The sequence below is a fragment of the Eublepharis macularius genome, chromosome 7 (genome assembly GCF_028583425.1).
Source record: "Eublepharis macularius isolate TG4126 chromosome 7, MPM_Emac_v1.0, whole genome shotgun sequence".
NCBI lineage: Eukaryota > Metazoa > Chordata > Lepidosauria > Squamata > Eublepharidae > Eublepharis > Eublepharis macularius.
The window spans coordinates 32,536,456-32,550,051 of NC_072796.1; positions in this window are offsets into that span (position 1 = coordinate 32,536,456).

A 13,596-nucleotide genomic window follows, 5' to 3' on the forward strand; every position below is an offset into this window, starting at 1 on the left:
GTGCAGGGCTTGGTGAGGGCAGGGTTTGGAGAATAGAGAGTGCTCAGCAGGGATGTGATGCCATAGAGTTCACCCTCTAAAGGAGCCATTTTCTCCAGGGGAACTGATCTCTACAGCCTGGAGACCATTTGGAATTCTGGGAGATCTCCTGGATGCACCTGGATGTTGGCAAGCCTAGTGGGATTTACTGTGATTGATAAAGCAAATATATGTAATGTTTCCATTTTTGATATCTCTGATCCCATTTCATTCACCCTTCCATTTCCAGATTGTGTCTCAATGAGAAAGGTAGACTATAAATAATGTAAATAAAATAAACAAACAAACAAAATACATAATGATGAAACTTTTAAAACTCAAATGATGGCTGAATTATCAATGTATTTTAATATTAACCAAGGAATAACTAGTACATGTTATTGAATGGGATGCTTCTAAACCTTGCATTAGAGGAAGAATTATTGCATATACCTCTCAAAAAGAAGAAGTTCAGAGCAAAGAGAAGAAACGACGCTGAAATATTTGTTAAGTCAGTTTGCTACACAAAATCATTATGGGGAGCAGCAAAAAATTAAATATGAGGTAAATAATATGCTGTCAGTTAAAGGAGGATATGCTTTAACTTGCTTGAGCCAGTAATACCGGGAAAGTGGGGAGCAACCGAGTAAAATTTTATCATGTCGTTGAAAAGAATAAGAATTATATTACCTTGATAAAGCATGAGAGGAAGAGGATATCCACTGCCTTTACTGAAATAAACGCTCAGTTATATAGGTTTTATTCTGAAGAGCCCTCAGAAAAAGATTTGGAAGCTTTTTTTCTCACTTTGATCTTCCATGTTGAGATACTATTCAACAGCAGCCACCTGTTGAAGCTTTAAGTATGAATGAAATTAAGACAGGGATAATGAATATGAAAACTGGCAAATCTCCAAGTCCAGATGATTGCCTATTGAATGGTGTTAAAACTGTCAGATTTTTTAAATTTCAGAAATATATCGATTGTACTAGATCTTTGAGTCCAGTTCTTGCCAAGGTCGCTATATGATGCTTATATTGCTGTGATCCCCAAATCTGGCAAGAACAGTATACAATGTAGAAATGTTCAGCCTATTTCTTTGATGAATGTAGATGCTAAGATATTAGCTGCCATCCTTGCTAACAGACTGCAAAAGGTTGTTTCAACTCTGGAACATTTAGCCCAGGTAGGATTCATATGAGGTAGGCGATGTTCTGATAATGCCAGAATGGTTATTGATCTGATTGCATTAAACGGTAACAGATACGATCAAGTTGCTATTATCTCACTGAAAAGGCTTTTGAGAAAATATATAGGAAATTTATTTTTGCCACATTAACTAAGTTTGACTTTCCTCACAATTTTCTGAAGAGGATTAGATTTTTTCATTCATCTCCTAGATCTAGAGTACTGACGAATGGTGTTTTTTTCTCCAGCACTATTCCCCTCAGGGAAGTGGAAAACTTTTAAAAAAAAAACATTTTATGTGCCACTTTTCTACTCAGTGAGGACAGACATGGGCACGAACAGCATTACAAACGGAAAAAAACCACGAACAGCCCGTTTCGTTTGTTCATGAACAAGCCCTTCGTGAGGCTCCATTCTCAACGAACAAATGGTTGTTGCAAGCCTTGTTTGTTGCCTTTGTCAGCCCTTCGTCAAGCCAGACAGTCTGGGGCCTTTCAATCAATTCCCCTGGCAACAGCAGGGACTGAACACTGTCTGAACTCCTTCTGGCTTTCCTTCTGGCTTTAACTCTTCAAAGTACTTCCAGCAGAGAGTCCCATTTTTGCCACTGTGAAGAGAAAATGACAACAAAGGGACCCATGCATCATGCCTTTTCTGGGGTGCAATCTCTCTGAAACTTGGGGGGTCTTCAGAGGACAGTGAGGACTATGTCCCCTGCAAATTTGGTGGGTGTTGGACATTGGAAAGGTCAGCTTGTAACCCCTCAAATTAGCTTCCACCAGAGAGTCCTGTTTTTCCCACTGTGAAGAGAAAATGACAACAAAGGGAACTGACCCATGGATCATGCCTTTCCTGGGGTACAATCTCTCTGAAACTTGGGTGGGTCTTCGGAGGACAGTGAATACTCTGTCCTTGCAAATTTGGTGGGTATTGGACATTGGGAATTTCAGTTTGTAACCCCTCAAAGTAGCTGCCTTCCAACAAGCAGCTCCATTTTTGCCACTGTTAACAGAAAACGACAGCAAAGGTGGGGGAACACATGGCTCATGCCTTTCCCGGGTGCAATCTCTCTGAAACTTGAGGGGTCATCAGAGGACAGTGAGGACTATGTTCCAGGCAAATTTGGTGGGTATTGGACATTGGGAAGGTCAGTTTGTAACCTCTCAAACTAGCTTCCACCAGAGAGTCCTGTTTTTGCCACTGTAAACAGAAAATGACAACCAGGAAATTATGAAATAATGGAAAAAGGGACAAATTGTTTGTCTAACACGGAAGAAGGGACTTAAAGATAGGGTACAGAGTGTTAAAAATAGTTAAAGAATTATTGCTTAGATTAAAGGGAAAGTATATGTTTGTTAGATAGATGAATTTAAAATGAGTAAAGGAAAAGGGACAAAGGGTTGGAAAACTGTTGGAAGTCTACAAAAAAGGGGGGAAAGGGAGGGGGTTAGAAATTGGGAAACGGGAATTGATTGTAATGTGAAAGCAAATGATTCTAATTCCAATAAAAATTTTATTAAAAAAAAAAGAAAAGAAAATGACAACAAAGGGAATGATGCCTGGATCGTGCCTTTCCTGGGGTGCAATCTCCCTGAAACTTTGGATGTCTTCAGAGGATAGTGAGGACTATGTTCCCTGCAAATTTGGTGGGTAGTGGACATTGGGAAGGTCAGTTTGTAGCTGCCTTCCAACAGACAGTTCCATTTTTGCCACTGTGAACAGAAAATGACAGCAAAGGGGGGGAACACATGGATCATGCCTTTTCTGGGGTGCAATCTCTCTGAAACTTGGTGGGTCTTTGGAGGATAGTGAGGACTGTGTCCCCTGCAAATTTGGTGGGTATTGAACATTGGGAAGGTCAGTTTGTGGGGTGTTTAAAGGGCCCTGCCACTTGCACGTGGCTACCTGCCAGCTGATAGTTTAAAAGGATCTTTAAGGGGCCACAAACAACGAACATGTTTGTGAACAGAGTCATATTCGTTATTGTTCATTGTTCATTGTTCGTGGATCACAATGAACAACGAACAACTTGTTCATGTTTTTTTTTTTTCCATTCGTGCCCATGTCTAGTGAGGACCCAGAATGGCTTATGACATTGCGGTCTCTTCTTCCACCATGTTGTGTCCTTAATGCTAAGAATCAGAATGAGGCAGCATCGTTTCAAACAGGAGCAGAGTTTTAAAAATCAGTTTCTTCCTCTGCATAGATCTGTAGCAGCAACTTCTCTTCCTGTTCCTAAAACACTGACCTGTATTTAAGGAACAGAGTTGTCAAAACACCACAGACCTTATCTTCACAACAGCCCTGTGAGGTAGATTAGGCTGAGAGATTGTGATGGATCCAAGATCACCCAATAAACTTCCATGGCACAGCTGGTATTCAAATATGGTTTCCTTATGGCCTAGTATGACACTAACCACTATGCTCTGCCTTCTTCTCTTCTTTAGGGGAAGCTGCTACTGAAAAAGGTAGAAGCAGCATGGCACCTAGATAGGGAAGGGACAGAGAGAAGGAGCTATTATGTAGAAGAAAATTGCCACATACGTTCAATTATATGTCATCACTGACTACTTCAAGCTGTGTATTCCTGTTTTTCTTTGTGTATCAGATACTTATTTTCAATGAAGAAGTAAAAAATTTGAACAGTGTATTCTCTCCCACTGTGGTGTTTGTGGTATACCACATGATTCCTGTTTTACAGGAATCCTTTCCCTGCAGACTTCCTTCCTCTTCACCCAAACAGCAAGAGCTCAACTGACTTGCTGTGCTGACACAGTTTCAAACATATGGATGAGCGCATCATGTTCACCACTCTTAATTCGTCATAGCCAGAAGCATACGCACATCAAATAGTTACTAAGAGTACCCCTTTCAACACTATCCCTGTTTACAGTGAAAACACGTGCATCCTCCATGTATGTGGGTACATCTGTTCGTAAGAAAGACTCAGCATGCACTCACTTTACAAATGGCATCGGGAAACAATACATGGATAAATGTGTGGTTTCAATCACATGTTCAGCTGGACATGTGTTGAAGATAACATAAGAACTACTCAGCAAGCATATAAAGAAAAATCGAATGTACACTGAACATGGATTCAGTGTAACTTGTGAACAGGGCTAGTATCTCTTTCTACTGGGATGGTCAATCTGTTTTTAATCTCATTTTAAATTTAAAAATTTTCAGTTAGTGTGAAGTACACCCACAGTTCACTCAGAGTTTCAGTGTCGTACAAAATTCTCTGTTCTGGTTCATGTTCTGATTGCTGGTTGCGAGCAAGGAGCCAATTTTCCACCCAGCAGTTTGGATGTTCATGAGCAGCTCAAGCCTTTTTGTCAGGTTATTTCCTGTTTATCCAAATGGTGCACTACAGTGCAGCTGGCAGTATCTCATGTATGCACATTCTCACATACTCCAACAGAAGTTCTGCTTTACTCCCTACACCAACATACCCACCCACTCACAGATCTGTCATTGCTGCCAAGTGGTATGCAGCACTCCTTTAAATAAAGCATAAGGAAACCAAAGAGTCAACCTATGATTAATAGTGGTGGAAAGTGCCATCAAGTCTCAGCTGACTTATGGCAACCCCTAGGGTTTCAAGGTAAAAGAGATGGTTTGTCATTGCCTGACTTTGCACAGCAACTATGGACTTCCTTAGTAGACTTCCATTCAAGTACTAACCAGGGCCAATCTTGATTAATTTCTGAGATCTGGTGAGATTAGTTTAGCCTGGGCTATCCAGGTCAGGGTGTAATTATAAATACACACTTTAAAAATGTTGTACTGTTTGGTGGTTTGCATAATGGAGGCTATTTCATGCATGTATACTTTTGCACAGCCTTATGGGAATTGTAGGTTCCACTCACCTAACAATTCTCTGCTCGCCCTGGGAGAGAATCGGTATCACTTACTGAACAGATACAAAAGCAGCTACAAGGCAGAAGGGAACGACATTCTGCCACCACAGCTACTGTACAGCTGCAAAGCTGTTCAGCAGTCACTTGAGCTGAATGGCAGTGAGGCGTGGAGATACAAGGCTCAGCTCACACATGATTACAACAGTTGAAAAAGCTCACCAAGAAGTTTACAGCACCCTTTGCCTAGTTACACTCCTAACCATGCTTCAAAGGGTAAAGCACTGACCCCAGACAGTATAGGACATCATCTTTCTAATGAGCATTGTTTTATATCAGGTCCAATATACTAGCAAGACCCATTAATCAAGTGTAAATAGCAGGTAACCCATATGCAGAAGTTCCTTAAAGGTAGTAAACCTGGGAGTTCAGTTTGTCTGAAGAAGAGGTGTACTCTGTCTTTTTTCTCTGGATGCCTTTTGCATTGTAGTTAACTTTGCTTTTCGCCCAGCTTTCCTCCTTTATGTCCAAATGGACATGTTCAAATTCCATCCTTCAGGCTGGGAAATTCCTAGAGATTTGAGAATGGAGCCTGGGAGGGAACTCAGAAGCGATATAATGCTGTAGAATCCACCCTCCAAATCATTCATTTTCTCCAGGGCAACTGATCCCTGTTGTCTGGAGATGAGTTGTAATTCTGGGAGAGCTCCAGGACCCCCAACTGGAGGATGACAACAGTAGTTCAGATCCTTAGAGTCAACGCACACATGAAGGAAAATGCAATCCTCAGGAGGCCCAGCCAGGGTGGAGTGAGTGAGTCTACTGCCCCAATTGGAGAGCTGTTTGCACCACCTAAGGTTTTTAAAAAAGAAGACATTTTCATGCTTTACACCACGGCTTCGATTTAAATAAGGAGGGCTTGTTTTTAGAATATGAAAGTTTTGGTTAAAAACAGCAGCAGCAGCTGGTGTCCCCCCAGTAATACACTGACTTCCACCCATCTGACCTGCCCAGCTTTGCATGTTCAGGGTGGATTTTCTCACAGTGATCTTAGGGGAAGGAGGGGGCTTTATAGCTGCTGTGACTATGGCATGGCAGTTAAAAGTAGCAAGGAAGGAGCAACTTGTGGTTCCAGCTTGAGGGGTGAAGGGCAAAGGCAATGAGACAGAAGACACTGAGACACCAGGTAAAGTTAGAAGGCCACAACTTTATTGATTACAGCTTTCAGAACACTAGAACCCAATGGGGCTCATATCTAAGCATCGGCTGACCTGCTTGCTGGAAGATGACTCCCACACCCCCTCAGCCTGTGTGGTTCCCTTACCATCTGGGAGCAAGCATACGCTAACAGCCCCCAAGCTGCACTTGTCCCTGCCATGCATTGACCCCAAGGTCCCTTAAGGGGATCCCTAATTATGGAGAAACAGGCCATGTTCCCCCCACCAAAGGATCCATGCCCCATGCAAAACTGCCCCCATCTAAAGTTGTGACAAGAACGTAACCAGCCACCAAATGGTTCAAACCTCCAAAGACCTGCTGTGAAATAGAGAAGGGGCCAAAACTCATCAATCCCAGAGGCCCTCCAAATAGCTGAGAGAGGGATAGGAGGAATGCTGGCCAAAGCTGAACTGCTCATGAGGCCTGGCTGTCTCCCTGATGGAAGCCCTGCGTGCAGACCACACTGAAGACTGCCCAGTCCAGGTACCAGCTAGCAATGATCCTCCTCCAGCCCAGCCAGCTTGCCACTGATTGGCCAGCTGGACAGTTTGAAAGCTATGTTTCTATGCCACCCTAAGGAGACTTTTGGGAGCTGCCCAGGCCTGGGAGACATGGCGGTCTCCACTTTACCCTGTGTCCTGCATCCCATAGCCCGCAAATGGGGTTCCTAGTAAGTCTGGCGCCTGGAGTTATGAAAGGTATTATGTTATTATTTATTTAAGGAAGGTATTCATTATATTTAAAACCCTCTGGCCTTAATACAGCATAAGCCAAAGCAGGAATAACTAACAGTTCATAAACATTTAGGCTGAAAGATGTTAAAAATTTTGGCGGACAATGAAGAAATCACTGATGCAGCCCTACCTAGTGAGGAAAGTATAGCCTGGAAAATAATTGATTTCCAGCAGCCTTTACCTATATTTAGGTCATAGATTTTTTTTCCCCAGTGCAAAAATACCTGCTTTCTCAGGTGACTGAAAACGGAATTGTGTTGTTGCAATAAATTAATCTAAACGAGACATGGGTATGAAACAAAAAAAAAAACCGAATCAAGAGGTTTGTGGGTTTCACGAACCACGAACCATGGAACTGGACCAGTTACGAACCAGTTCGTGGTTCATAGTTCATGGGGTTTAAATGCTCCTTTCAGGTCTTAACAGCGGCAGGGAAAGGGGCATTTAACAGTTTAAAGGGCCCTTTCCTGCCTTGCAAATGGCAGGTCCCTTTAAACTATCAGCTGGCAGGTGGCGGGGGGATCCCCCCTCACTACCTGCCAGCTGATAGTTTAAAGGGACCTGCCAGTGGCAGGGCCCTTTAAACTGCCCAAAGCCCAGCCCCCCTACCCCCATTCTCCCCCACCCCCCATCCCCAGCCCCACACTTACCTTCTTCTGTGGCGTGGTGTTGACCATCTCCTCCCGGGAGGGGCGGGAAGGCCATTTTCAGCCTCTTCTGCTGCCCTGGGGGCCCGCAGGGCAGCAGGAGGGGCAAAAAACAGCCTCCCTGCCCCTCAAATGGCCGCCGCGGCCATTTAAACTGTCCCTGTAAATACAACCCAACGAACCAGTATACAGTTCGTGGAAGTTCCGTGAAAAGGAGCTTCCACAAACCCTGGTTCACAAACCCCTAACTGGCTTGATTCGTGGGTTTTTTGGGGTCGAATTTAGGTTCGTGCCCATCTCTAGTCTAAACCCAGGCAGGTTGATTTATTTTATTGACAGCATTAAGCAGGTTTTATTGAATGCTACAAACTGTAGGTTAAAAAATTAAAATACATAATGTTGCCTGTAGCAGTTTGACATAGACATATATACATGAGCTGTGCATGGCTTGGTATTGAAGTTACCATTCTGGTATAGCTACCCTTTTGCACCTGGATCCGTGTGCCTGCTGCCAAGATGGCAGCCATTACAGTGAAGAAGCCATCTTCCACAGACAGCTTAACAGAGCAACTATCTTCCTGTTGGAAGCCATGACTTGATAGCGCTCCAGTCATGCAGCACTTGCTTTTGATATATAGACCTTTGACGTGCAGATCAGGTCATAAAGGCCTTGCCTCTGATATGCAGAGCATGATGGACTATCTAGAGATCCGATCAGTTCTCACTCACCCTTCCTTATTGCCCCTCTGATCATTCCGAGGTGTCACCAATGCCAAATGTTAGATAGTGCCCTAACCCAATATATCAATCGTTCTGATCACCCTAGCATAACACATTAATTGTTTTCTTTGTAAAAGTGCCTGGGAACCACTCTTGAGGCACATACTCACCCTGAGTCCTGCCTCCAGATAGGAATTGGCTATTTAAGAAGACCTTTGCGGGTCGCTCACAGAGCTGGTCTCTCCTGTTCCTACCTCACCCCCTCTCGTGTAGTGCAGGCACTTCACTAGGCATTCCTTCCCTTGCTGCTGAATCTTGCATCTCAACAGACAAGTGAGTATCACCCAAACTTCAATCGTCCTGCTAATGCAACAGTCTCTATACCTTCCCACCTTTTATTTCCTAGTCTTGTAATGAATGTGTGTGTGTTTCTTGTACTCTGTATACTTAAGATTATTAAGGAAAAGCTTTGATTCATTGAAGTATTAGTCTCCTCTCTTATTGGGCGAAATCCAGGAACTCTTACCCTGGTATACACAGGTCTTGATCCCTTAATAATAGCCTGCTGCTTATTAATTCCCCATTCTTGAGGCAGTTTGGCTAACCATAGCACTTGGAACCTTGAGTTTTTTTCATTTTTTGCTCTTGTGTAACTTGCTGAGCTGAAGTTCCAGGTGCAATATTGATTGGCCTTCTAATATGATTACATATATTTCTTCTCATATCTCTGTATAGATGCAATCTGATGCCAACATTTTATGATGAGAGGAATGTCATAAATTGTGGTCTGGTACAATTTCATTTCTTGCCGTCATCATCTTTCCAAGAAACAGTGTAGAGGAGCACTGTTCACTTCTAGTTTTCTGAGTATTGCTGTCATGATCACACGGAAATGAATTCTGCGAGTGTTAATGATGCTGCTTGTTAACAGGCTTGACATGTATGCTTCTGTTATAGTTGCCGTGAATGAACATGATGTTTTTCTTTAGCATTCATGCGGTGCAATCTTCAGCATGTTTCCTCAGAAGCAGGATCCTCATTACGTATCACACAGTCCTCATCGCCTTATTCTTTGGAACTGTGCTGCATCCAGTCTCTTATTTATAGAACTTGAGTAATGAGTGATCAAATTTAACTTATTCATATTTTGTCTGCAACTGAATGCTAGTCAGTTGATAGTGCTAACTAATTTTTAATTACCACTGATTTATATGGTAATTAGAGACATTGAACAGACATTGCTATGGAGTTTATCATCCTGACTCTCTTTGCCTCCCAAAGGTCATATTTTTTGGACTCCGAAAATCATCATCTGTAAAAGAAACTATTTTTTTAAAAAAAATCTGTATGTGATCTCTGCTTATCTTACTATATAATTGAGTAAGCATGTTTCAGATGACTCACTTTATACCCTGGTGCACCACCAGAGGGTGCTGCCACAGAGGAAAGTCAGGGTAACTCACCATATTGCTCCAGAAAACATGGTATGGTGGGAAGCCCAGGCAGGGAACAGGAGTGGAGTAGGTGGCAATGCCCTCCCCGCACCTTAACCCGGCTGGTATTAGGTGCAGAGCAGGTGGCAATGTCCACCCCCACCTTAACCCAGCTGATACTAGGAGCAGAGCAGGGGGCTATGCCTGCCCCCCCTTCAGCCAGCTGGTATTAGGAGTGGAACAGGTGGTAATGTTCACCACCACCTTAATCCAGCTGGTATTAGTACTGGAGCAGGAGGCAATGCCAGTCACCCACCTTAACCCAGCAGGTATTAGGAGCAGAGCAGGTAGCAATGCCCGCCCACCACGTTAACTCAGTTGGGATTAGGAGCGGAGCAGATGGCAATGCCTGACCCCTGCCTTAAACCAGCTTGTATTAGGAGCAGAGCAGGTGGCAATACCCACCCCGCTTCAGCGAGCTGGGATCAGGAGCAGAGCAGATGGCAGTGCTGGCTCCCCACCTTAATCCTTCTGATATTTGGAGTGGAGTAGCTGGCAATGCCCCCCCTCACACCTCTGAGATCAGGAGCAGAGCAGGAAATATGCCTACTCACCGCCTTAACCTAGCCAGTATTTGGAGCAGAGCAGGTGGCAATGCCCACCTCCCACTTTAACACAGCTGGTAATAGAAGGTGGCAATGCCCACCTTCACCTTAACCCATCTGGTATTAGGAGCGAGGCAGGTGGCAATGCCCACCACCTTCAGCCAGCTGGGATCAGGAGCGGAGAAGGTGGCAATGCTCACTCTCTGCCTTAACCCAGCTGGTATTAGGAGTGGAGCAGGTGGCAATGCCTGCCCCCTCCTTTACCCAGCTGTTATTAGAAGTGGAGCAGGTGGCAATGCCCATCCTCTATCTTAACACATCAGATATTAGGAGCATAGCAGGAGTGGAGGAGGTGGTTATGCCCACCCCACCTTAACTTAGCTGGTATTAGGAGTGGAGCAGGTGGCAACGCCTGCCGCCCTTCAGCAAGCTGGAATCAGGAGCACAGCAGGTGGTATTGCCTGCCTCTGTCTTAATCCAGCTGGTATTAGGAGCAGAGCAGGTGGCAATGCTCACCCCCACCTTATCACAGCTGGCATTAGGAGCAGAGCTGGTGGCAATGCCCACCGCTGCCTTAACGCAGCTGGCATCAGGAGCAGAGCAAGTTACAATGCACACACCCCACAGCTTAACTCAACTGGTGTTAGGAGCAGAGCAGGTAGCAATGCCGAGCCCCCACCTTAACCCAGCTGGTATTAGCAGCAAAGCAGGTGGCAATGCCCACCCCCTCATCACAACTAGCATTAGGAGTGGAGCAAGTGGCAATACTCACTGCTGCAGTAACCCAGCTGGAATCAGGAGTGGAGCAGGTAGCAATGCCCACCCCCTTCACCCAGCTGGGATCAGGAGTGGAGCAAATGGCTGTGCTCACTCTCTGCCTTAACCCAGCAGGTATTCAGAGTGGAGCAGGTGGCTATGCCCACACCACCCAGGTGAGATTAGGAGCAGATGGCAATGCCTGCCCCTTCACCCAACTGGGATCAGGAGTGGAGCAGGTGCCAAAGCCCACCCAGTGCCTTCAGCTGGGTGGGATTGGGCACAGAGTAGGAGGCAATTCCCTTCTTCCATTCACCCAGCTGGGACAAGTGGAGCAGGTGGAAATGCCCGCCCCATTCAACCTACTGAAATAAGGCACTGAGCAGGCAGCAATGCCCACCCCATCTTCACCCTGTCAGAATCAGGAGCCAAGCAAGCAGCAATCTCTGCCCTTGTTCAACCTGCCAGAGTCAGGAGCAGAGAAGATGGCAATGCCTGCACCCCCTTCACCCAGTTGGGATCAGGAACAGAGCACATAGTAAAGCCCACCACTCGCCTTCACCTGTCGGGATCAGGTGAGGTGCAGAAGATAGTGCTTGCTCTTCCCTTCATCCAGCAAAGAACAGGTGACAATGCTCACCCGCCTTCACCCAGCAATGCCTGCCCCCCTTCACTTAGCCATAATCAGGTGCAGAGCAGAAGGTAATGCCCATTTTCCCTTCACCCGGCTGGGATCAGGAGTGGAGCAGGTGGCAATGTCTCCCCCCCTTTACCCAGCCTGTATCAGACGTGCAGCAGGTAGCAAAGTCCACCACCCTTTCATGTTGCTGAGATCATGTGTGGAGCAGGTGGCAATGCCCACCCCTCTCCTTCACCGGCCAGAATCAGTGACGGAGGAGGAGGGAATGCCTGCCTGCCCGTTCTCCCCTTTCTAGAGCCTGTTGTATTTTTTCCCACAACAGGCTTTGTTTCTAGTCTCTATATAATCCACATTTGCTGCTAGAAACCTGCGTTGCTTGATGTATTACTCTTTTGGTGTTAGCATTTGTTATAGGGTGTAGAATTTCTTTTTCCAAAATTCACTTTTTTAGAGATATGGTCTTTGATTCCTCCTTTTCTCTTTCAAAAAAAGAATTTCTCTTTAATTTCTCTGTATTTTCTGTTACACCTCTCGTAACTTCAGGCCTTATGAGTTTTTTTCATGTTACACGCCACAAGGTGCTTCAACACGAGGGTAGAGAGGTATGGGAAGATATTGTCTGCCTCTGTGCGTCTGTGAAATGAAAGCTAAAAATGTGTGGAACCTCCCTTCCTATTCCTCCCTCTCTTTGAATTTCTCTTTTAACCAAAATGTGCTTGATTCAAAACTCCACATTCCTAAGAAGGGGAGAAGAAATGGTTTGTTGCATTTCAGGGAATTGGGTAAAGAGGAATTAAGAGACTTCCTCTTAATAATGCTCTTTTGGTTGTAGCCTGACAAGCAATTTGTTTCTCAATGGGAGGAGTCAATAGACTCCTTCCTGCTCTCGTCAGCCTCTTTATGCAATTATGCAAGTACTAGAAACAAAGTCCGTTGTGGGGGGAAAATACAATGGGTTCTAGAAAAGGCAAGGCAGGCGGGGCAGGCATTGCCCCTTCTCTTGCACCATGATGCCTGCAACTGGCAGCAGCCCATTCCAACCCTGTTGGGGATGGATTGAGCCACCACAGGCAGGGAGTGCCACGGGGTGGGGGTGGGGGTACGGTGCTAGGCAACCTGATGGGCTCATGTGCCTGGCAGCAGCCCTTTCCAGCCCTGTTGGCACTGGATCAGGCTGCTGCAGGCAGGTAGCACCACCAGGGAGGCACCACCAGGGAGCGCCGCCTAGTGGGCTCCTGCTCCTGGCAGTGGCTCATTCTGGCCCTATTGAGGTTGGAACAGGCTGCTGCATGGGGCGCTGCTGTCAGGGAGTTCTGCTAGGGGGATGGCACTAGGTTCCCTGGTGGGCTCCTGTGCCCAACAGCAGTCTGTTCTCCACTCCCTCCACCCCTTTATTCTGCAGGTAACAGAGGCCAGGTCTACTGGCCCTGTAAGGGAATGGGAGGTAGACCTGGCCTCTGTGGGTCCAGAGGTCACATCTACTTGCCTGATAGACCTGGTTTCTGGTATTACAGAAGCTAAGTCTACCCAGACAGTAGAACCATGGCATGTAGACCTTGCCTCTCCAAGTCCAGAGCCTAGGTCTACTGAAGCAGCCAAAGCAGGGGAGGTAAACCTGGTCTCTGAAGGCATAGAGGCCAGGTCTACCAGCCCAGCAAGGGGAGATGGAGCAACAGGAGTGATGGCACTCATGCACCCTGATTCAGCCTAATCAGGCAGATGGTGGGCAGAGAGAGCTACCAGGGTGGGGGAGAAGACAGGCAGGCAGAAGTCAGGC